Below are 21737 nucleotides of genomic sequence, written 5' to 3'. Positions count from 1 at the left end.
TTTCCATGCAAAACTATTTTAAATTGTACCACCATCCCTTCATCTCTGGCAATTTCGCATCCTCTTTTCCTACTTTGTGTATATCCTTTTCCTACTTCGCACTTATCATCATTGGTAATACTAATGTTTGTCTTCTTTCTTGTGTCCCTCACTAGATTTTAGTGAGAGCAGGATTTTTATGTGTTTTGTTTTTAGATATATCCCCAGTACCTAAAGCAAATAGTGAGTGATCAATAAATTTTCCTTGAAAATAGAATAAAGTTCTACTTTTTAAAAAAAATTTTTAATGTCTATTTATTTTTGAGAGAGAGAGAGTGGGAGAGAGAGAGAGAGAGAGCGCGCGCGCGAATGAGCACAAGTGGGGGAGGGGCAGAGAGAGAGGGAGACACAATTCGAACCAGGCTCCAGGCTCCCAGCTGTCAGCCCAGAGCCTGATGCAGGCTCAAACCCATGAACCGTGAGATTATGACCTGAGCTGAAGTCGGACGCTTAACTGACTGAGCCACCCAGGCACCCCTGAAGTTTTACTTTTGAAGTGAAAGGGTGGAATAAGATAGTTTGCATTTCTAGACTCCGAAAGAAAGGCAGCAGGACCTTGGGAGGAGGGCAGAAGTAGGAGGAATGGAAAAGACAGGTAGCTTTGTGATCACCAAGGGCTGGACGCCCAAGTCCCCCTGACAACACTCCTAGGCTGGTGTTTGGTCTGGAAGTGTAGACCAGTAGCATAGGGATGTTCCATAAGGGGCAAATGCCCAGAAGCAGGAGCAGGATTGAGGACCTATTCCTTCTCTATTGTCTAAGGCACCTCCCTGTGGAAGGATGCCCCACTTCTGAGCAGTGTCCCTGAAGTCCCTCTGCTTCTTCCATGATAGGAAGCCCCTGTTCCCAAGTAATGCTCCATGACACATGCTAGGACCACTGAACACCTAAAAAGAACGAGGGTAGAATGAAAACAAAGATAAGAGAGTGTCTGCATTAGATTTATAAGGGAGGCAGATTAATCCAAAGACAAGGGGGAAAAAAGGCACAGTAGGGAAGTCTAGGACAGGTCAGGGTGCACTTGGAGATGGGCCAAGATTCCTGGTTCTGAACAAATGCCACGAACATGCAAGAGTTCTCCAGGCTCAGCAGGAAGTGGTATGAGCTGTGTGGTTCAGGGGCCAAGTGGCTTGGTGGCAGCTAGAAGCACAGGTGCTTCTTGCAGAAGGAGCTGCTAAGACCTAAATCTCTTGCTAGCTGTCCCTGCCACCAGGAACCTATCATCAGCTGACCTGGATCTTTGACAGTCACTGCCTTTCCAGGGCAGTCATTTGGCCTGGGTCTCAAAGACCTGTATCCAGCTTGGAGCATCCAAAGGACTTGAGAGACAGAGCAATAGGCAGGAAGGCAAGTTTCCTTGCTATAAGGACTGAGGTTGCTACTGCTTTAAATGCCATTGAGCATTTGGGAACAAAAGGATGCATTTTTTATGTAGTAGTTTTATTAAGAGAATAAATATGTGCAACTTCATGGTACACAAAATGTTCAGCACTAGATTTGAGAGGGATCTTCCAAAATCTTTTATTTTAATTAATTAATTTATTTTTTCTTAACTTGTTTTACTTTTTATTTTTTTTAATTTACATCCAAGTTAGTTAGCATATAGTGCAACAATGATTTCAGGAGTAGATAATCCTTAATGCCCCTTACCCATTTAGCCCATCCCCCCTTCCCACAACCCCTCCAGCAACCCTCAGTTTGTTCTCCATGTTTATGAGTCTCTTCTGTTTTGTCCCCCTCCCTGTTTTCATATTATTTTTGTTTCCCTTCCCTTATGGTCATCTGTTTTGTCTCTTAAAGTCCTCATATGAGTGAAGTCATATTTTTGTCTTTCTCTGACTAATTTCACTTAGCTAATACCCTCCAGTCCCATCCACGTTGTTGCAAATGGCAAGATTTCATTCTTTTTGATTGCCGAGTAATACTCCATTGTATATATATAGCACATCTTCTTCATCCATTCATCCATCGATGGACATTTGGGCTCTTTCCATACTTTGGCTATTGTTGATAGTGCTGCTATAAATATGGGGGTGCATGGGTCCCTTCGAAACAGCACACCTAGATCCCTTGGATAAATGCCTAGTAGTGCAATTGCTGGGTCATAGGGTGGTTCTATTTTTAGTTTTTTGAGGAACCTCCATACTGTTTTCCAGAGTGGCTGCACCAGCTTGCATTCCCACCAACAATGCAAAAGAGATCCTCTTTCTCTGCATCCTTGCCCACATCTATTGTTGCCTGAGTTGTTAATGTTAGCCATTCTGACAGGTGTAAGGTGATATCTCATTGTGGTTTTGATTTGTATTTCTCTGATGATGAGTCGAAATCTTATTTTAATTAATTTAAGTCCATTAGATTGAATGTCTTAGTGTTCTGGCCTAAACTAAGTTGTCGCACTCAGGTTAATTACTCCTAGAAGAGAAGAAGGCAACTAGGATCGTAGACATGGTAAATCACTCATCACTGGCAGAGGCTATTGATTGATATTTGAGTATTATTTACCTAAAATGTTCAGTGATACACTGTTGGATGATAATATTTAATTAGACCTTTAACTCAACACACAGTTTAATTCTTTCTCCACTAAATGGAGAGCTCCACCTCTAGGTGGTTTGATTCACTGCAGTTTTTCACAAGTGATGGTACCAATGTAGGGAAGAGATGTTGGGCTCTTATCTGGCTCTCCACCCTGTCTCCTGCTTGTGTGCCCTGGATCACAGCTCTGAACTTGAAAGAGCAGCGAAGTTCATGGAGGAGTCAGGAAAGCATCACACTGGATAAAAATAATGGAACACCAGGACTCTTAGCAATCTTCAGCATTACCCAATCCTGCCTTGTCATTCTACGTATGCAAAAATGAAAGTTCAGGCAGGAGAGGTTTTTTTCTTTTTTAACATTTATTCATGTTTGAGAGACAGAAAGAGACAGGGTGTGGGGGGGGCACAGAGAGAAGGGGGAGACACAGAATCCAAACCAGGTTCCAGGCTCCAAGCTGTCAGCCCAGAGACCAACATGGCGCCTGAATCCACGAACCATGAAATCATGACCCGAGCTGAAGCCAGATGCCCAACCGACTGAGCCATCCAGGCGCCCCATGATTCAACAATTCTATACATTATTCAGTGATCATCATGATAAGTGTACTCTTTAAGCCCCACCACCATTTTACCCATCCTCCCCTCCCCCTCTGGTAACCATTACTTTGTTCTCTATAGTTAAGAGTCTGTTCCTTGGTTTCTCTCTTTCCACTCTTTTTTCCTTTGTTCATTTGTTTTGTTCCTTAAATTCCACATGAGTGAAATCAAATGGTATTTGTCTTCCTCTGACTGACTTATTTCTCTGTTATACACACACACACACACACACACACACGTATATACGTATCTCACATCTTCTTTATTCATCTATCGATGGACACTTGGGCTGTTTCCATAATTTGGCTATGGTAAATAATGCTACAATAAATATAAATATAGGGGTACAGGCATCCTTCTGAATTAAAGTTTTTGTATTTTTTGGATAGATACCCATTAGTGCAATTACTGGATCATAGGGTAGGTCTCTTTTTAACTTTTTGAGGAGCCTCCACAGTGACTCTACCAGTTTGCATTCCTACCAATAGTACATGAATGTTCCTTTCTCTCCACACCCTTGCCAACACTTGTTATTTCTTGTGTTTTTTATTTTAGCCATTCTGACAGGTATAAGGTAAAATCTCATTGTAGTTTTGATTCACATTTCCCTGATGCTGAGTGATATTGGGAATCTTTTCATGTGTCTGTTGGCCATCTGTATGTCTTCTTTGGACAAATGTCTGTTCATGTCTTCTGCCTATTTTTAAATTGAATTATTTGGTTTTTGGGTATTGAGTTATATTAGTTCTTTTTATATTTCGGATTCTAACCTTTCATTGGATATGTCATTTGCAGATATCTTTGCACATTCCATGGGTTGTCTTTTAGTTTTGCTGATTGTTTCCTTTGCTGTGCAGAAGCTTTTTATGTTCATGTAGTCCCAATAGTTTACTTTTACTTTTAGTTCCCTTGCCTCAGGAGACTCATCTAGAAAAATGTTGCTATGAAGAATGTCAGAGAGATTACTGCCTGTGCTCTTTTCTAGGATTTTTACGGTTTCAGGTCTCACATTAGGTCTTTAATCCATTTTGAGTTTATTTTTGTGTATGGTGTAAGGAAGTGGTCCAATTTCATTCCTTTGCATGTAGTTGTCCAATTTTCCCAACAGCATTTGTTGAAGAGACTGTCTCTTTCCCACTGCATCTTCTTGCCTCTTTTGTCAAAGATTAATCAACCATATAATTGTGGGTGTGTTTCTGTGCTTCCTCTCCCGTTTCATTGATCTGTCTATTTTTGTGCCAGTACCACACTGTTTTGATTATGACAGCTTTGTAATATAACTTGAAATCTGGAATTGTGATACTACCAAGTTTGTTTTTCTTTTTCAAGATTGCTTTGGCTATTTGGGGTCTTTTGTGGTCCCATACAAATCTTCGAATTATTTGATCTAGTTCTGTGAAAAATGCTGGTGGTATTTTGATAGGCATTGCATTAAATCTGTAGATTGCTTTAGATAGTATAGACATCTTAACAATATTTGTTCTTCTAATCCATGATAATGGAATGTCTTTCCACTTGTTTGTGCCATCTTTAATTTCTTTCATCAATGTTTTATAGTTTTCGGAGTTCAGCTGTTTTACCTCCTTGATTAAGTTTATTCCTAGGTATTTTATTATTTTTGGTGCAATTGTAAATGGGTTCGCTCTATTATTTCTTTCTTTTGCTTCATTATTAGTATATAGAAATGCAATGGATTTCTGTACGTTGATTTTATATCCTACAATCTTACTGAATTCATTTATTAGTTTTAGTAGGCTTTTTGTTTGTGTATGTGTGGAGTCTTTAGGATTTTCTATATTTAGTACCATTTCATCTGCAAATAGTGAAAGTTTTACTTCTTTCTTACCAATTTGGATGTGTTTTATTCCTTTTTCATATTTGATTGCTGTGGCTAGGACTTCCAGGACTACATTAAATAAAAGTGGTGAGAATGGACATCCTTGTCTTGTTCCTAGGTGGGAGAGGTTTTAAGGTACATGACAAAATAGTAGAAGAAACTGGATGCTGGTTTTTTGACCATTGAGAAGTGACTTGCTGAATTGCTAATTTCTAATTAGACTGTAGAGGAAGGGTTCTTCCCAGCTTTGTCATTTTGACACAGGCTGCCTTTGAAAATCCTATCTCTAAGAGCACTTTAAAAATGGAGAAAACCAGAACAAAAGTGGGCGTCTGTTTTTCAGGGCTCTCCTTTGGCTCTCTGCTCTCAGGACAAAGGTAAAATGGCAAATAAAAGCAGAAAACCCTGCTTTTTGTTCCACCAAAACTCAGGAAGGAGAAACACTAGAGAGAACTCAGAAGATGAAGTAAATATGGACACAGATGTGAGTGGCTGTCCCCAGGGACCTCTCCATATTAGCTGTCATCATAGCGTCACTTGGGTGATTCCACTTCTATCACCTCAGGAATCAGGCTGCCTGACATCTCATGGGGGAAGTTCCCTTCAGTTTACTCTCTGCCTCTGGCTAAGACTGAGCAAACATTTCAACCTGGTTTCAGAACAACTCTGCCCTCTTGGCCCCCATTGGAATTAAGGGAAAAGCCTGTGCTCATGCCCAGGTGGTAGGGTAAAGGGGAGTAGCTTTGAGGATACCCAAGAAAGGAAGCTTGGAGGCAGGAGACGGGGCTGTGAGGAGCAGCTGCCCTCCAGAATGTTGAGATTCTCCCTTCTCTGATTACCTTGGAACGTCTTATTGGAATTTTTAGTGTGGAAGCAAGTAAGGGTAAACAGGCCTACTCAATGTAGTTATTCCTTCACTTATTTATGTAACAAATTTCTATGAAGTACCTATTATGTGTCCAGAACTGCATATAATATCCCCTCCTATTCCCTCCAGTTGGCTTAGCCCTTCAACTAAACCTAGTACGTGATAGGCACCGCATACTGCAGTGTGCCGCCATGTGCATTGGCCACATCTCTAGGGTTGCTCTTCTCTGTCCCTTTCCCCTACCTCCACTTATCTGCTTTTGGGACTGTGTCTTGCCCACCTCCACTTTTGGTTCCATATCTTAGTTCCTTGGATCCTGTAAGCTTTGTCTGTTTTTTAAAATATTTATTTAAGTAATCTCTACATCCAACATGTGGCTCAAACTCACAACCCTGAAATCAAGAGACGCATGCTTTTCTGACTGAGCCAGTCAGGCAGCCCTCTGTTGTTTTTCAATCTACTGTACATTCAGTATTAGTCTACAACGTATGTTCCATAAGAGTGAGAACTTGCTGTATCCAATGTCTGCATCAGGGGCTAGCAACCCACATAGCAGGGGCTCAATGCATATTTACACAATAAATAAGTTAATATTGGAGCAATTTAAAAAAAATGTATAGGGCAGAACCTCTATTCTCAGAAGTCTCTTTAATTTCAAAAGTAGTACACCAGGACTAGGAGATTAATTTCCCCCCCTTGAGCATAAGCTAACATAGTGACTTGCCTCCAATGAATGAATCTGGAAAAGAAAAGGCAGAAACTTTACAGGGTAGAAGAAATCTGGCAGACATTTCCTTAACCAGGTAATCAAGGTTAATGTCATCAGTGTTAAGTTATGTTGATAATATGTATCCTTGATATGACATGATGAGGAAGGCACTTCACCTCTGGAATTCTCCCCCCAAAACCAAATCCCAGTCTAACCATGAGGAAAACATTAAACATTGAGGAGTAACCCACAGAACACCTGACTGGTACTCCTTATTTTTTTATTATATTAAAAATATTTTTTAACATTTATGTATTTTTGAGAGAGAGAGAAAGAGAGAGAGAATGAGGAGGGAAGGGGCAGAGAGAGAGGGAGACACAGACTTCAAAGCAGGGTCCAGGCTCTGAGCTGTCAGCACAGAGCCCAACGCAAGGCTTGAAGCCATAAACCACGAGTTTATGACCTGAGCCGAAGTCAGACGCTTAAGTAACAGAGCCACCCAGGCATCCCATGACTGGTACTATTTAAAATGATCAAGGTCCAGAAAGTCAAAGCAAGACTGAGAAGCTATCAAAAATTAGAGGAAGCTAGGAGACATGACATGTAAATGTGATGTGGTATTTTAGATTAGATCCTGGGACAGAAAAAGGACATTAATGAAAAAGACGGGTGAAATCCAAATAAAGAAAGCCTGGAGTTTAGTTAATTGTGATGTGCCAATGTTAGTTTCTTGGTTTTGACAAATATACTATGGTCATGTAAAATATTCAAATTAGGGGAAGTTGGGTGAAGAGTACATGGGAACTCTCTATGCTATCTTTGAAACTTTTCTGTACCTCTAAAATTATTCAAAATAAAAGCTTATTAAAACACAAAAGAAGCAATATATTCTCACTAGAAAAAATTCAAGCAATTTGGAAGTGAAGCAAAAATAAAAGGTCCTCATCCCTCTGCCATCCTAATCCTTTAGAAATAATAACTATTGGGCGTTCGGTATCTAATATTCCACATCTTTCTCCATGCCTAAAAGTTTGTAATTTTGTATATTGCACAAAGAGTTCTCTTAAAATTAAAACAAACAAACAAACAAAACAAAAACCTATAGAGAACAAATTGATGGTTACCAGAGAGGAGGTGGGCAGAGGGGATGGGTGAGATATGTGATGGGGATTAAGGAATGCACTTGTTGTGATGAGCACTGGGTGATGTATGGGATTGTTGAATCACTGGATTTTACGCCTGGAACTAATATAACAATATATGTTAACTAACTGGAATTTTTAAAAAAGGATATATCGTAAAAACACTTTCTATCTATCTATTTATTTTATTTTTAATTCAATTTATTTTTTAAAATTTACATCCAAGTTAGAATATAGTGCAACAATGATTTCAGGAGTAGATTCCTTAATGCCCCTTACCCTTTAAGCCCATCCCCCATCCCACAACCCCTCCAGTAATCCTCTGTTCTCCATATTGAAGGGTCTCTTATGTTTTGTCCCCCTCCCAGTTTTTATATTATTTTTGCTTCCCTTCCCTTGTGTTCATCTGTTCTGTGTCTTAAAGTCCTCATATGAGTGAAGTCATATGATATTTGTCTTTCTCTGACTAATCTCGCTTAGCATAATACCCTCTAGTTCCATCCATGTAGTTGCAAATATAAAAACACTTTCAATGGAATCATGGTATCATGTTGTTTTGTACCTTGATTTTTTTTTCACATTATATGTCCTGGATATCTTTCCTTATCTTAACATATGTTGGACTCCAATCATTTTATTGGCCACACAGTGTTCCGTGGTGGGAAATCACGGTAGTTAGTACTACTTTGGTTGTATGTACATATGACTGAATGCAGGTGCGAACTAGCTTCAGCGAGAAGGATGTCTCGTGGAACTCATGAGAAAGAGGGACACCAGCAGCCAGGGCAGGCCTCTCTCAGCTTCTCAACGTCCAGGTCTTCTCTGCATCTCAGCTTCACTACTGTGTTCACACTCCCCATGCCCAGGCCAGCTGTATTTGTCAGGTTCGAGGTGTCAGAAATGTGGCTTGAGAAAACTCCCCAGCTACCCCCTGAAGTTAATATTTTACATCTTTAGACTGTCTCTCTTTCTTACTTTCAGTTCCAAAATTTCAGGGAATGTGTCTGATTGGCCTGTGGATCGAGTGAACGCCATAAATCAATCAGCTGTGGCCAGGAAGGTTGATTTGTTTTAAAATTTTTTTTAATGTTTATTTATTTTTGAGAGAAAGAGAGAGGAAGGCAGAGTAGGGGAGTGGCGGAGAGTTGGGGAGACCCAGAATCTGAAACAGGCTGCAGGTCACGAACTGCAGCACAGAGCCCAAAACGGGGCTTGAACCCACGGACCATGAGATCCTGACATGAGCTGAAGTGTAGGCTTAACTGACTGAGCCACCCAGGTGCCCCAAGGCTGACTTGTTCTAACAAGAATTGTGTTTCAGGGAATAGAGAGGGCAGGTCACGAGGAAGAGGGATTCAGAAAAGTAGCCAATCTGGGCAGACAATGTTTTTGGTATAGGTGGACCATGATTTATTTAAACATTCCATTATTAGATTATCTTTTATTTTTTTCTGTTACAAATAATGTCGCATCAAATATCCACATACACACATCTTTGTGAAGTGTGCAAGTATTTTTGTAGGCTGGAGTCCTAGAATGGAATTGCTGAGTCAATGGGTATCATGCATGCTGCCACATTATTTTTTAAAAGATTGCAATTTTCACTCCTGTCAGTAGTGTATGAGGGTGCTGCTTCCTCATTTCTCTCCCATATTTTAATTTTCACCAATGTGATTGACAAAAATATATTTCTGACTTGCATTTAAATGTTGATACATCATCATAATTGAGCACAACTTTTTATGTATAATGGCCATTCAGTTTTCTTTTTTGTGATTTATCTACCTTTGTCCATTTTTTCGATTAGATTGTTTATCTTTTTCTTGTTCATATGTAGGAGCTCTTTACATGCTGCAGATTTTTAGCCCTTATCTGTTATATATGTTGTAAATGTTTTCTCTCAGCCAGTCACATGAATGGTGGCTCTCCTTGTAGAAACGTTTAAGTTTTTAAGTAGTCTAAGCTTTCAGTTTTTTTTCCTTTTTGTCTCCTGGGCGTTGCGATAGGGTTAGGAAATCCTTTTCCAACCTCATGATTATTGAATTGGTCTCATATTTTCTTCTAATATTTTTATAGTTTTAGTTTTCATATTTGGATCTTTAATCTACTTAGAATTTATTTTTGTGTATGGTATATACATAGGTAATTGTCCCCATGTCATTAGATAATTCATCTGTTTTGATTGGAAATGCCACTCTTATGGTATATTAAATTTTCATTAACTTGTGGTTTTGTTTCTGGACTGCCCATCTGTTCCATTGATCTGCCTTTTCTACTCATGCACCAGCATCATACTTTGTAATTAGCTTAGCTTTGTAGTATGTGTTCATCTCATGCAGCATTTTTCAAAATGATCCTGCTTAATTTTACATATTTACCCATTTAGAATCAATTTAGAATCAAGTCCCTCTCTCCCCCTAAACTGCAATGAATTCTAGATAAATGTGGGGAAACCCCATCTTTTATAATGTCACCTTCCTATCTGGAAACATGATATGGCCCCTCAATTTTCAGCTCATCTTTCATATCTTTTAATACAGACACACAGCTTTTTTCTTTTTCTTTTTAACAAAGACTTTGCAATTTCTTGTTATCTCCAGGTACTTTACTTTTTATTGCAATGTGATTATCATGAGTTTTTACCGTTACATTTTCTAAGTGGGAAAGCTTTTAATTTTCTCTATTTGTCTTATATTCAACCAATTTACTGAACTCCATTATTATTCTAATAGCTTTTATGTTAACTATCCAAAATAGTCTAGATTAATAATTATAGTGCTTGTAGTAATGGTAGCTTTGATTCCTTTTACTTATACTCCATTTCCTTTTTTTGCCTTTTGGCCTTGCCATTGGGAGTCTGGGCACGGTGTCTCTCTTTGGCACTCCTTCGGGCCATGACACTGGGACTCTGCCTTCCTACTGCAAGTCCTTCAACCATGGGTGAAACTCTATTACTATTTTGTATGTGTGTGTGGTGGGGGGAGCATACCCTGAACCAGCCTCTACTTATCAGAACACACCCTCCCTGCAAGCATGGCTCTCACCCTCCTCATCTGTGGCTGCTGCAGCCTCACATTGTACAAGAAAATGAGCAGCCATTTGAGGAAACACCTCTAAAGACGACCTGCTACACCCTGAATGCCAGCAAACGTCTGGGCCCCATCACAGCTCACTTCCCTTCATGCTGCCGGCTCTGCCTTTGCTTCTAGCTCGCTCAGTACTGGAAGACTGGGTTGGTCAGTCTGGTATCCTTTGTTTCCAGCTTTCCCTCTTCCCCTTTGGGCATCTCCTCATGTCTATGCTCTCTTTACTCAACTCTCATTGACCCACGAGGACACCCATTTATGTGTCCATCCTCTGCTACCGCGGACCTGAGCCGGGCATCGGACAGAGAATGCTGGCACAGATGCACTGGAGGCTGGCTGCAGAGCCTGGGCAAATGGGAGGGATGGAGAAGCAAGGAGAGGTTCCATAACTCTTGGTCTGCCTGAAGTAGTCTCCAGCTATGAGGAAACATTGTGCTAGGGTAACCAAGAGATACCCCATGTGACCATGATCCCCTAAAAAAAAGACATGTTGTCGGGGTAGTTGTATAACCTTAAAAAACACACCCATTATCAGGGGTGCTTGGGTGGCTCAGTGGGTTGAGCATCCAACCCATGATTTTGGCTCAGGTCATGTTCCCAGGGCCGTGGAACTGAGCCCCGTTGTCAGGCTCTGTGCTGAGCATGGAGCCTGCTTAAGTTTCTCTCTCCCTTTGCCCCCTCCCCTATTCATGCTCTCTCTCTCTCTCTCTCTCTCAAATAAAATTAAAAAATTAAAAAAGACCACACCTATCATCACCTAGTGAATCTGCCAGGAGTCGGAGGGACACTGCAAACATCAGGAAATCCAGGCTTCCTAGCTCTCCACATTACCCCATCTCTTTAGACTCTCTTCATTTCTACAAGCTCTTCCTTCCAGTTTGGCCACTGGCTTGGCCCATAGCTTCCCATTTATGGTTGGCCTCTCCCTCCTAAGTCAGGGCCTTTGGGCATAGCTCAAGGCCCTCAAGTGGAGCTGCCCTAGAGGGCAGTCCTGACAGCCAGTACCAGGTGACCTGGTCCTCACCTACCTTCCCTCATCCTCCCCTGCAGAACCAGGCACAGAGACTTGGGCCAAGCAGGCTGGAAGTGAGGGACAAGGGGAAGGCACTGGGGGAATCCCAGGTTTTCAGCTTGGGTGACTAGGAAGGAGAGAGAAGGGAAGGGAAAGGATGGGGCTGAAGGAAACATCTCTGAGGAAAATGGCATACGACAGAGCTGGGAGATAATTGTGAAAGAAAGAGGAATGACACTAAAGGTAATTATGCTCCCTTCCATTTGAGATTTGCTCTTTTTTCCAATTAATAATATGTTGTGTACTGGTGAATGGTTGGTAAGGTCCCATTATTCAAAATATCTCTTCTAGGGGCTGGGACTCCACCCTTTGAGACTCATTTCTTTGGGTCTTGAGGGCTTTTTGGTTCTTGAGGCTCTTTTATGAAAAGCTAATATGCCTCTAGAGGCTATGATTCCCCACTGCCCTCTGAACAAATGCCAGTGAACAAAGACCAAACTTCCCTGGCCATCTTTGTCTCCCATCACTTACCCTTCTCCTGTCCTCTGCCCACATGCCCCAGGCCATCCCAGTGCGACTCCTTGGGACCAAGGGTATTCCCAGACATGCTGGGCTTTCCCACACCTAAGGGACATAAGTCTTGCTTTTCCCTATGTCTGGTGTACCCCTCCCGAATGCAACTTGTCCAAATTCTACCTAAACATCACCTATTTAGTATTCCTACTGAAAGTGTTTAGCCTGGATCCAATCACGAGGAAATGATCAGACAAATTTAGATTTGGGGACATTTTACAAAACAACTAGTCTGGACTCATCAAACTGTCAATATCATGAAAGACCCTGTCCCCTCAGAAGAAAAGGCAGGGTCCTGTTCTAGATTAAGAGAAACTAAAGAGACATGATAACTAAATAGAAATCATTTTCCTCAGCTGGAATCTTAACTGAGAGAAAAAAAAAAAAAAAACCTAAAACTACAGAAGGACATAACTGGGACAACTGAAATAATCTGAGTCTGGGTTAACAGGATCATACTATTATCATTGATGTTAAATTTTTTTTTTTAAGTTTATTTATTTTGAAAGAGACAGTGTAAGCAGGGGAGGGGCAGAGAGAGAGGGAGACAGAGGATCCGAAGTGGGCTCTGTGCTGACAGCAGAGAGCCTGACGTGGGACTTGAACTCACAAACCATGAGATCACGGCCAGAGTTGAAGTCAGCCGCTTAACCGACGGAGCCACCCAGGCACCCCAGATGTTAAATTTCTTGAATGTGACAATAGTGCCATGATTATGTAGAAGAATTGCCTTATTTCCTTCTTCTTTTGTAAAAGATTCTGAAATATTTGGGAGTGGTCTGTGATGATGTCTGCAACATACTCTCCAATGACTCAGCAAAGTTATAAATGTAACTGCATGTGTACATAGGGAGAGCAAATGTGACCAGCTGTTACCAATTGTGACTCTAGATTATGGCCGTATGGGTGTTCGTTATACTCTTCATCTTTTCTGTAATTTTAAACTTTTTCAAGATAAAAATTTGGAGGAAAAATCTCCTGCCTTTGAATCTGCGATCCAAGGCGGTCACCTCCTTTAGGAAGCCTGCTTCTCGGCCCCGATCTTTAGGAACAGCTCTCTCTACCATGGTCCCAGAGCCCAGGGTTTTGCCTGTTATATCATGGAGCCCAAGCTGCCCTGGAATGGGTAAGCTGCAGTTATGCCTGTGTCCTTCTTGGGGTGTGAGCACCTGGAGGGCAGGGGCTGAAGGGGCCTCAGGGGATGGAGAGGGTGAAAAGCAAGGCTTGCCACGTCCCAGCTTGTCCTGCGAGCACCCCCCTAAGTAATGGCCCTTCCTGCTCCTTTGGGGTCCTGCCCTCCCAGACACAGACCAATTCCAGAGTAGAGGGATCTATTTCAATGTTGTATCAGGGTCCAATTAGGGAAGAGACCACTCTGAGTGGGTGTATTAGGCTGTTAGGGTTCTCCTGAGGAACAGAAGGAACAGGATGTATGTGAAAGGAGGGGTGGGAAGAGCAAGGGTGGGGGGTGGGGAGAGAGAGAAGGGGAGAGAATGAGAGAGAGAGATTTTAAGGAATTGGCTCATATGTTTATAGAGGCTTGGCAAGTTCAAAATCAGCAGCATAGTCCAGCAGCATAGGCTCTTCCCAGGGAAGAGCTGCAGAGAAGGGTCCAAAGGTGGTCTACTGGCAGAATTTTCTCTCCTGAGGAGGTCAGTCTTTTTCTAGTAAGGCCTTCAGTTAGTTGGACGAGTCCCATCTGCATTATGAAGGGTAGTGTGCTTTACTCAAAGTCCACTGATTTAAATAGTAATTTCTTTTTTTTTTTTTTTTAACATTTATTTATTTTTGAGACACAGAGAGACAGAGCATGAACAGGGGAGGGTCAGAGAGAGGGAGACACAGAATCTGAAACAGGCTCCAGGCTCTGAGCTGTCAGCACAGAGCCCGACGCGGGGCTCGAACTCACAGTCCTCACGGACCGCGAGATCATGACCTGAGCTGAAGTCGGCCGCTCAACCGACTGAGCCACCCAGGCGCCCCGATTTAAATAGTAATTTCATCCAAATCACCTTCACAAAAACATTCAGAATAATGTTTGACCAAATACGTGGGCACTATGGCCTAGCCAGGTTGACATATAAAATTAAACATCAACACCCATTCCTTGTCAACTTGGCACCTGTATACATCTGCTTAAACCATACTTAATCTGCAAATAAAGACAATAATAAGGTCATAATTCTACCTAACATGATATGACTATCCTGTATACAACTGAAAATGCAAAGTCCTTGGGTGATATTTACTCTTCTCCTTGATACCCCATAACTTAAATACTATGATGTAAAGTTAACAATACTGGGGTGGCTGGGTGGCTTCAGTTGGTTAAGCGACCAACTCTTGATTCTGACTCAGGTTATGATCTCACGGTTTTGTGGGTTCGAGCCCTGCCTTGGGCTCTGCACGCTGAGCCGTGTGCAAAACCTGCTTGGGAATTCTCTGTCTCCCTTTCCCTCTGCCCCTCCCCTGCTGGCGCTCTCTTTGTCTCTCTGAAAATAAATAAAAATAAAACTTAAAAAAATAATAAACTTAATACTATGTATGATATATATGATATAAAGTCAAAGCATCTTATATTACTTAAAGGGAGTAACAGAGGAAAGAAAACAAAAATATGAAACACACACACATAACAAAATAAGGAAGAAATACTCATGACAATCACAGTCCTTGTTTTCTGAAACTGGTCACACAGTTGTAGCTGGTATTTGTAATTACCTTTTCCCACTGCCCATTCCATATTCCCTTTGTCCTTGGCTGGTTGTTCTTCTTTACCCGGTAGGGTGCCCCAAACCTTCACTCATGAAGGATCAAGGTCATTAGCAGTCCTGCCTGAATTTGATTGTTGTAATTTCCCACTGACTTTAATCACAGGGTATGGTAGTACTAAGAAACACCCTTAAGGGATCTCCTATATTGCAGACATACTCTTCCTTACCCCCATTGTGATGTTCAAGGGGTATGTTTTAGCCCCATCTTCTTGTAGCTAATCTGCCCAAAGCTACTTGTTCATCTTGAAATCTTTCTCAAGTCCTGATTTGGGGTCATGTTCAGGACATTCTCCGCATCTTTCTTTCTGTTCAAGCCAGTTCCTGTGTTCATTTACGTCCACATATACCTGGCAGCGAGAGCTCAAGATGGAGGCAGTTGGAGTTGCCCTTTTGCCTCATTTTTTTTCTTACGTGTCCCTAAGCAATGGCATTTACTCCTGATCCTCTGCTTGTCAGAGGGCCAAACTCACAGACATTTTAAGCCTAAAACAAACATTTACAAAGCTGAACTTTGCCTATTTAATGACAAACACACAAACATCCAGAACTCTAAATACTGTATTTTGTCATTAGCTGGCTTTATCATACGGGTGTGAGAATTTCCCTTCCCAGCTAAAGGCAGGCATTGAAATAATACACATACATTTTGGGAGACGTTTCCAGGGGTGTGTGTTATACCCTATTAACTGAGCATGAAGAGGATTCCAGGTGTATCTGCCTTGTAACTTACCTGGAGAGTACCCTGCATGTGGACAGTGCTGAGGGGGCATTGTTACCCCACCACCGGCTAAGGTGAGTGAACACTGAATGTGAGAACTATCTAGGGGGGTAAAAACTTCAGGTCTTGGGAAGAGACTGGTTGAGGGGAGCAAGTTGCAGAGGAGCTGATACGCCTTGGGAAAGAGGTGCTGGCAACCCAAAACAGAGAGGCAGCAACTTGGCAATTTGATTTTCCTTTTGAAATAGTAGGCTCTGTCTTTGGTAGCAAGAAGCGGAAAATATATATATATATATATATATATATATATATATATATATATATATATATACACACACACATTCATTGGAAAAAAGTTGAAAAGATATCAATAAAAAGAAGCATATGGTTTTGTATCCTGATTTTTAAGAGTTTACTGTAACAAATATTCTTTAAAAAAAATAGAATTTGAAGGTCAGAAAATCAGATTTAAGGGTTTAGAATCTTGTCCCATACTCTTGTATTTCAAAGTTCATATAGTCAATTAGAACCTATAATTACTTTTCAGGGGCACCTGGGTGACTCAGTTGGTTAAGTGTCCCACTTCGGCTCAGGTCATGATCTCACAGTTGGTGAGTTCGAGCCCTGCATTGGGCTTTGTGCTGACAGCTCAGAACCTGGAGCCTGCTTCAGATTCTGTGTCTCCCTCTCTCTCTCTGCCCCTCCCTGCTCACACTCTGTCTCTCTCTCAAAAATAATAAATAAACATTAATTTTTTTTTAAAAAAAAGAACCTATAATTACTTTTCCTAGTTGAGGGCATCAGATCTTGGCATCTGTATTGTATTTGTTGACAGAAATTTCCATGTAATAAGGCAATTTGAGCTTCTATTAGATCACAGAAGCAATGCCCAACAGGTTACAAAAAATTCTGTACTCCACATAGCCTTATAAACTGGGATTTTCATTCTTTTTTTTTTAAGTTTATTTATTTTGACAGAGAGGGAGAGAGAGAATCCCAAGCAGGCTCTGCACTATCAGCATGGAGCCTGACGAGGGTCTCGATCCCACAAACCAAGCCCGATGAGGGTCTTGATCCCACAAACTGTGAAATCATGACCTAAGTGGAAATCAAGAGTTGGACACTTAGCCGACTGAACCACCAGGGCACCCCTCATCCTTTTTTTCCTTTTTCCTCTTTCTTTCTTTCTTTCTTCTTTCTTTTATGAAGCAAGAATATTAGAACAATTGGTGGTATGCTTAAAGAAAGTCTTTGGAACAGGGCAGACTTGTGTGGAACCTGACTCTGCCTCTTGCTAGTTGTGCTGCTGGGACCAATTATTTGACCTCTCTAGGCCTCAACTTCCTTAGATGAGAAATGGGAATAATCTTAGGTCACTTTTAAGATTGTTGCAGAGATTAAGTGAAATAACACACAAAGCACTTGACATAGTATCTGGTACATAGTGATTAGCTGCTAAATTGTGTTGCTGAAGGCAGGGACCCAGCATTTGGTTATCGTTGCATTCCCAGAACAAAGCACAATGCCTGAGATACAAGGGCTAGATGTAAACTGAAAGAAGGAAGGAAGGAGTTTTATAGCGTGAGGTGAATGGGCAAAGGTAGGGACAGGGTTTTTATCTTCTCATACTTTCCCTCTTTTAAGATCCCAATTACCTGAAAGAAACTTTGCTTAAATTTCCAAACTACTGGAGAACCTGGCTGGATCAGTTGGCACAGCATGTGACCTTGATCTCAGGGTCCTGAGTTCAGGCCCCATGTTGCGTGTGGAGCCTACATTAAAAACAACCACTACAGGGTGCCTGGGTGGCTCAGTCAGTTAAGCAACTGACTTCGGCTCAGGTCATGATCTCACGGTTCGTGGGTTCCAGCCCCACATCTATCAGCGCAGATATATGAGCTATCAGCGCAGAGCCCGGAGCCTGCTTCCGATTCTGTGTCTCCCTCTCTTTCTGCCCCTCCCCCACTTGTGTTCTGTCTCTCTCTCTCAAAAATAAAATAAAAAAATTAAAAAAAAAATTTAAAAACAACAAGAACAACAACCAAACTACTCCCCACACCAAACTGTGTTTAAAAAACCAAAGATTTAATTAAATACATAGGAGTCAAGAGACAGAAAGAAGGTGCAGATATGGGTGCCTGATACCACCCTTCTTTTTCCAGAAAGGTCCAAGCTCTTGTTTTACTTGCTCATTCATGGCAGGGAAAAAGGCTGGACCTCCAGTTCTCATTCATGGGCAGAAATCAGTATTATAGTCACGTCAGGATCAAGGGCTCTTTGCAACCCATTAGATTCTGAGCACCACAGCTTTTAGAATAACCCATTGGGCTTTTTCTTGGTTTCACTATCAATTATAGAAAAAAGCTGCTTGATACTTTTAAAATTCGGAATTAAGGGCATATCTAGCACCACCACCGCCCAGCCCCCCCCCCCCCCCCGCCAATATTTTTTTTTATTTAAGAAAATTCAATTGTATCAAAACAAATAGAAGACCTTCAGGGTTTGGAATAGTAAACGATGTTATTCTTCTCTCTTCCCCAGCGGAATTCAGCATAGAGGGCTGCACATGTGGGCTTCCGGAGGAGTTCAAGGTGGCTGGCCAAGGGCAGGATTAAACCTGCACCATTTGGCATTCAACACTTACCACTGAGGGCAGAGAAGACCAAGGGCATTCAGAGATGGGATGGAGCCAGATCTACAAAGGGAGGGCTTGGGTCTAGGAAAATGAGGGAATGATTAGCATGATTCAGGAAGGGTGTGACCTAGGAGGCAATTAGGAACTGATATGGACAGGAGCAAACACTGTGGCTTTCTGGGCAGTGGGATCTCTTAGGGGACTTCGTTCCAACCCGAGAGTCTTTCAGGATGCTCTTCTACAAAGCCCACCCTGAAGCCCTACCAGTACTCCCACTATACTTCCATGTCCCTCTTTTAGAAGATCTCCAGGACTTCCAATGATTCATTTAGCTTAGGTACATGTCTCATTTCCCTCCTTGAAGGCAGAGACGAAGGGCTGTTTCCCTCCCAAGGCTAGCTTCGCAATTTGCAACAGCACCGTTGGTGTTGAAATGAGATGATATGTACTAGGTGCCAAACACCCTGGCCTGAGACCTTGTATCTGGGTAGAGGAACTGCTTTCACAAGGGAGTAAGGGGAAGAGGAGGGCAGAAAAGAGACAGAATCTCAGCACACGCTGTGTGGAGAGTGAACTGGGTCTCACATGGTCTCTGCCTCCATGTTCAACTGAGAGTTTCAACAGTTTCAAAGTCCACAGCAAGGACCTTGGAAACAGGGGAAAGGTTTAAGTGGTCTGAGAATGGCCTTGTCAGACTCTCACTTAGCCTCAGCCCTTCAACTGGCCCTACCTCTTACTTCCTGCCTGTCTCTGAGAGCTTACTAGTGATGCCTTAGAGGACAGAGCAACTGGGAAATAAAAGGAGCAAAAGCTCAGGCCGAACAAATTGATTCCTTGTTAGCAGACTTGGGAAAGGTCTGTTGAGAATGGCCGTGAAAGGTGGGCAGAGATGCCTCTTTTGGGTTCACGATTGGCTTAGTCTGGGTTCTCCTGCAAAATAGACTCTGAGCAAGAATTTTGGTACAGGTAGCTTTTTTGGGAACAAATCCCAAGGAACAGGAATGGAGGACTGGAAAATCAGGCAATCAAGAAAGAACAGAGAAAAGCAATCCAAGAGTGCAGTACTGAACTGCAAGTTGGGCACCACCATGGGCCACCAGAGCCCTATCATTTTAGGAGTTACCAAGAATGCACCTCAGAACTGCCCACCCGGAGGACGGAAGAGTGGAGTATTTCTCTTACCAGCTCATTTCTGCCTCAAAGGTTGTCCCACGAGGTGTTAGTTCTTTTGCACTTGCAGGTATACGCATATGTCAGAGTGGGCAGTGGTTTCTGCAGGGGTCCCTAGCTGCTGTGATAGAGATCTGAGGCAGGAAAACACCAGGTGCAGCTGTTTGCCATAGCAAAGCTGGATTAAAAAGACAGCCTGGGAAGATGTGAGGTCAGTCACAGGTGCAGTCCGATATAACTTCTGGTCAAATATCCTTTCCCTGTTTTCCATAAATAGAACTACATTTCCATTTAATTCTGAGTCCAAAATCAGGGCCTAGGTGGAAATATTAATTCATCCTTTAGGTAACTGCTTATCTAGCAAGGCATAACTCCCAAAGTGTAACCAGTGACCCAATATAATGATTTATGTTTTGGCTGTGGCAAGATGTACAGACTGACTATTCTGAAACACAATACTGAAGAAAGTATGCTTGCTTGAGTTTGTCCGAAAATTGGGTGCAGAGAATCAAGTGCATCCTACCTTTGTGATCCAAAGGTAGGATCTTCAAAACTCTATGTGTCAGGAGCTGGGGATAAAGAGGGAAGAAACAGCAACTCTCAAGAAGCTCATGGAACTGAGCTGACAAGTTTTTTTGTTTTTGTTTTTTTTAAGCCCCACCAGGCCAGTACTTCCCCCAGTTTTCATCTGCCTCATCCATTTCCATCCGTGCTTCTCTGTAATTTGACCTAAACATAGTTCTGCCACGGATTTGTTCTGATGGCTTCCTTCTCTCCTCAGCCGGTTTTTCATCCTGGAAACTTGGCGAGGGCATCCTGATCTGTGGCCAATTGGCCCCTCATGTTCGATTGTTGAAACTCGGGGGGCTGTGCTATTCTTAAATTACTTTTAAAGATCCGTAGGAGTAATTCTTTAAATGCATGTCATCTGATCGAAAGGCAAACTGACAAATCATCCAACCAACCCGGATGAGTTCTAAAGACAGAAAACATACACAGAACCTGGAAAGAGCCTCATTCCTCACCAGAGTTCCTCAGTTCCAGGTGCGGCACCTTCTCCTCTCAGCCCAAGCCCCGCCCCCTCCAGCCCCCACAGCCGCTCCAGAAGGGGGCTCGCGGTGGAGATCAGCGCCCGGCAGAGGGTTAATCTCTGGCTGGGAGCTCGGTAGGGGGTACGCAACGCAGGAGGACGGCCAGGCGGGACAAGGGAAGACTAGAGAGGATGAAGAAGGACGAAGGAGGACGAAGGAGGAAACGCAGGAGCACTCCCCGCCCCGGCTACGCCCGCCATCCGCCCCGCCCCGCGCAGCCCTAACGCGCGCACCCAGTGTCTAGACTTGTCTGCATCCGGTAGCCCTAGTAGGAAGCCGCGGTAGCAGGAGTAGGTAGAGGGGCTTCGAGAAGGAGACGGCGACAGCGCCCCCACTCGGCGGTTCAAGCCAGGAGCGCGGGTACCCGTGAAGCGCAGGTCTCTGGGGAACGCGCCAGCTTGGCCCTTCGCAGCCAGAGCCCCTCCGCCCATTTGGTTTCGGGTAAGAGGAGGGGTCCGCAACTCTGCAGCTCTGGCGGGATGCGCCTGCGCCCTTGCTCACTTTGGTTTGGCCTTGCGCGGCCAAGTAGCCGAGTCGCCAGGATGCGGGTGCGGAAGGCGCCACAGGTTCCTGTAGGTCTGGCCCTGCAGCTGCGGTCAGAGTCTAGGTGGGAAGGTGGACTTGCCGTGCCCAGACCCGTCTCAATCCCAGTCGCCCTACCGGGCTTTCTGTCCGCGCTCTGGGAGCCTGCCTGGCATTTATTATTTGGAATAATGTGCTCAGCAGGAAGAGGCCCGGGTTGAACATGCCACCCCGAGGCTCCCAGGGGAAACCCTTGGCGCTCATCCTTCCCCGCCGCTGAATTTTACAGAAGACCACCTTGGCTCCCAAAAGGGAAGGAAGCGGCCCAAGGTCATATCGTAGTCAGAGGTCGAGCTAGGACCAAAAGCCAGTAGTAGTTCGGTCTTCTAGGCTCGGCCGTGTCCCCTTCTTCACCGCATCTCCCTCA

General features: G+C 43.0%; 1 protein-coding gene across 2 annotated transcripts in view; it reads left to right on the top strand.

The window, feature by feature from the left end:
• The first annotated feature begins 20848 nt into the window (after nucleotides 1–20848).
• BDH1 (3-hydroxybutyrate dehydrogenase 1) overlaps nucleotides 20849–21737 on the top strand; it is a 39514-nt gene continuing 38625 nt past the window's right edge. The window contains exon 1 of one of the 2 annotated variants that reach the window (XM_042955269.1): nucleotides 20849–21229. The gene's annotated coding sequence lies outside the window, so the exon portion shown is untranslated. The remainder of the gene's footprint in view (nucleotides 21230–21737) is intronic. The other variant, XM_042955270.1, reaches the window with a different exon arrangement.

Source organism: Panthera leo, chromosome C2 (genome assembly GCF_018350215.1).
Source record: "Panthera leo isolate Ple1 chromosome C2, P.leo_Ple1_pat1.1, whole genome shotgun sequence".
NCBI classification, from domain to species: domain Eukaryota; kingdom Metazoa; phylum Chordata; class Mammalia; order Carnivora; family Felidae; genus Panthera; species Panthera leo.
Note: the sequence above shows the minus strand (reverse complement) of the source record. Positions and strands in the feature narration are given on the sequence as shown.